The sequence below is a fragment of the Schistocerca americana genome, unplaced genomic scaffold (genome assembly GCF_021461395.2).
Source record: "Schistocerca americana isolate TAMUIC-IGC-003095 unplaced genomic scaffold, iqSchAmer2.1 HiC_scaffold_43, whole genome shotgun sequence".
NCBI classification, from domain to species: domain Eukaryota; kingdom Metazoa; phylum Arthropoda; class Insecta; order Orthoptera; family Acrididae; genus Schistocerca; species Schistocerca americana.
In genome coordinates, this window is record NW_025726159.1 from 2743366 (window position 1) to 2746582 (window position 3217).

Genomic DNA, 3217 nt, shown 5'->3' on the forward strand with positions numbered 1-3217 from the left:
CCGCCCGCAGTTTGGCAGAAAAATGGCCGCCGTATCGTCCGGTTGGCCACTCTCTCCCTATACAGGGTCTCTAGACTTGTCCCCGAGGTCGTAGGGACGAGCCGACAGGTCGGAGCATTCTTTGTATCTAACCGCTTGTCATAGGGTAAGCCGTGGCTTTCATTGACAGAAGCCTTGTGCCTACTCGTGCCGCCGGCAGCAGTGCACTCTAATACAAACATGTCAGGCTTCGATGTATACATCTAATTGAAACTAATTTAAATTCCACACCGACATAGACTCTCCCCAGTTTAAAAGTCCCATTTTACCTAATTCGAGAGACAGGAATGTTACTGACCATACACCTAGAATTTCTCACGCAAAATGTAAATTTATCCCTTTCACACGAGTTGTTTTTGAAGACAGACGAAATCGGGGCATGCACGCTTTTTCACGTCGCTGAATTATCATTACTTATTTTGAAAATCCTGTAACAGTATGGCCTAGTCTATATTTCTTCTAAGTATTCTCTCATCAGGTAAAAAGTTCTGTTCTAATCAGCTTAATATCTGTTACATCCTGCATCACGGGACTAGAATATTAAATTCATTTTTGGCTCATGACGGAATACTGAGAGCATGCTCTACCTCCGTCACAGCATGCCTCCTCACTTTCGAACTCTCTTAAAGTAGCCAAATGCTTCATCACATACAATGCCTCTTAAGGTAACAGCAGAGAAAAGTTGTAAATATCAGGTTTATACTACGTATCACTTTATATTTTCGGTAATAATGCTGATTTTATTACGATGGTCAACTCTCCCTGTGTAGGTGGAAGACTGAAATTTCGTTACATGATATCACTGCAACAAAAAAAAAAAAACCGCATGATTGCCTTTCCTACCCGTAAATCATATTTGTGGTACTCTAGTCCTCGCTTCCACCCATCCAGCGGCACGTCATTGATATCAAATTGATTGGCTAGCTAATTACATTGATCGTGAGAATGACTTTGCATGGGGAATAATTACACTCACCACGTAGCTGAACGGCCATCCCTGGGGGTAAGACTATGTTCTTTTCGAGGAACACTATTCACAAACTTTAGAGAACCGACATTTGATGCTGACTGTAGAAGGACTCTGCCTCCAGCAACATAACATTACGCGTAAGGACTACGAAGATAAGATAAATTACCACTCATGAGGAGGCATATAGGAAGTCTGTTTCCGTCTCTCTACTTGCGATTCGAATAGAAAAGGATGACTAGTAGTGGTACATGGTACTCTCCGCCACACACCGAACGATGGCTTGGAAAGTAAGCATAGAGATTTAAACTTAAATTTTGTCTACCTATTAAGATGTCACTCCATCCATTTATAGACACAAAGAGCGCATGGAAGAATGCTGCCTCTTATTTATCCAGAAAACAAAAGATGGAACTTCTGCTGCTTACTGTCTCTGTCCAAAAATATTTCTCTTAGCTCATAATTTTCTCATTGCAGTCACTTTGTGAGACGTACGTGAGATGCTGTAATATGTTTGCCCACAACACTCAGAAGAAGCGGTATGGAGCTCACCCTTCAACTCCCCTTTCGGCAGAGTATTGTTCACCTGCTGTATTGTCACGAATCGTCGAGTCTTCGATACATAGCGTCTTGAATCCACATGATTTCCACGAGTAAGATATGTCCTGTACCAAATCACAGATCCCTTCTAATTATCTTGAAATCCCATCACGTTCCAATAGCGGTATTCCATTAGTTAGAAGACTGTGTGGCCCTCCACCTATCACTGAGTAGGTAGAGAGGTATCACAAGGAGAGAAACCCCATACTAAAGTAACGGAAGAAATTCACAGCCACTCAGAGTATACATGGACTGTACAAAGAAATTCAGAAGCGTGACACCTACAATTCATCGCTATCGAATAAATGTCTGTAAATATCACCCTGCACATGTCCTTATCTCCCTTATAATCTTCCTACGGTTACTGTGTTACAAATACGACAGTGCAAAGGTGCAGAGACTTGACTGTCATCACAGTCTCTCTCTCTCGCTCCCTTCCTCCCTCTCTCTCCCCCCCCCCCCCTCTCTCTCTCTCTCTTTCTCTCTCTCTGTTTCTCTCTTTCCCTCTCTCTCCTCGTTATTTTTATAAGGTACAACGGAGTAAAATTACGAACTATAAAAACTTCGTTAACGTGACTTGGTAGAGAACTAGATAAGATATTTCTGAATTTCTCTCATCCGATATATCGAAAACAAATACCACCTGCTTGATGACATCGAGTAAACATGCTGATCCTATAAATATACACGTACTAGTCCATTCGAGTAGGTGGCCAGTGATCGAAGTCGCTTGCACAGACCTGTGTAAATTTTTGTCACCTGTACTGTAGGATGACCATATCCTACAGACTATCAATCACAGTAGAGGGTTTGTGTGTAGTTATTCTGGAAGCAATCTCATGCATTGTTTTTCTGATGCAACTCACCCAATCAGTGCATGACAATGGCTTTATACAGCGTCACACGTTTTGTCTTTTTGCCCTGATTTTAATGTTTCTGTCAAGTGCCAAGCTGGCAATAAAACGCTGAGATCCCCCATCTCACACAGAAAGCTGGACATTGCATGGTGTCCTCTACTTTTAAACTCATGTTCCACAGTGACGGGGTAGCAGATGACTCAGCGTTCGGTTTTGAAGAGACCAAGAGCATTTAATCCTCTTATTGGCAGGGCATACGGCACCCAGGTATATCGGTATATCATCACTGTTTCGGTGTCCTAGGTGATGGTCATCATGAGCACCAAATCTTTAAAAACTGCGTACTTTATTTTTATGACTTACAATTCATAACCATATGTGGAACAAGGGGCATTCTGCAGGATTTAAACCCAAAAGAGTATGGACTATCAGCAGTCAATCTCACCAGTGGAGGAATAGAACGATTTTCGTACACCCAGGTGAGTATGTAAGTACCCTCATTCATCCACAGTTTTGGGTATTCTCTATCAATTTCGTAATTTTAACGGGTTTTCTGCAATATCAACGCATTTTACGCAATTACTCATGGTCCAAACCATCACTCCCGACAAGCTGCCACGTCCGCAAAACGGCTTATCGCATCTATCTCGTGATGCTCTCAGCCAATGACTCTGGTTCTCAATTTCTGTATCATTGAGGATCATATACCTGTAGACACATTACGAACCTTGTTACTCTACCTACATCACATGAT

General features: G+C 42.2%; 1 non-coding gene across 1 annotated transcript; it reads left to right on the top strand.

Moving 5' to 3' along the window:
• Positions 1 to 491: 491 nt before the first annotated feature.
• Positions 492 to 687, top strand: LOC124582928. The gene has a single exon (XR_006973979.1). It is a non-coding gene; the product is annotated as a U2 spliceosomal RNA (small nuclear RNA).
• The last annotated feature ends 2530 nt before the right edge of the window (positions 688 to 3217 follow it).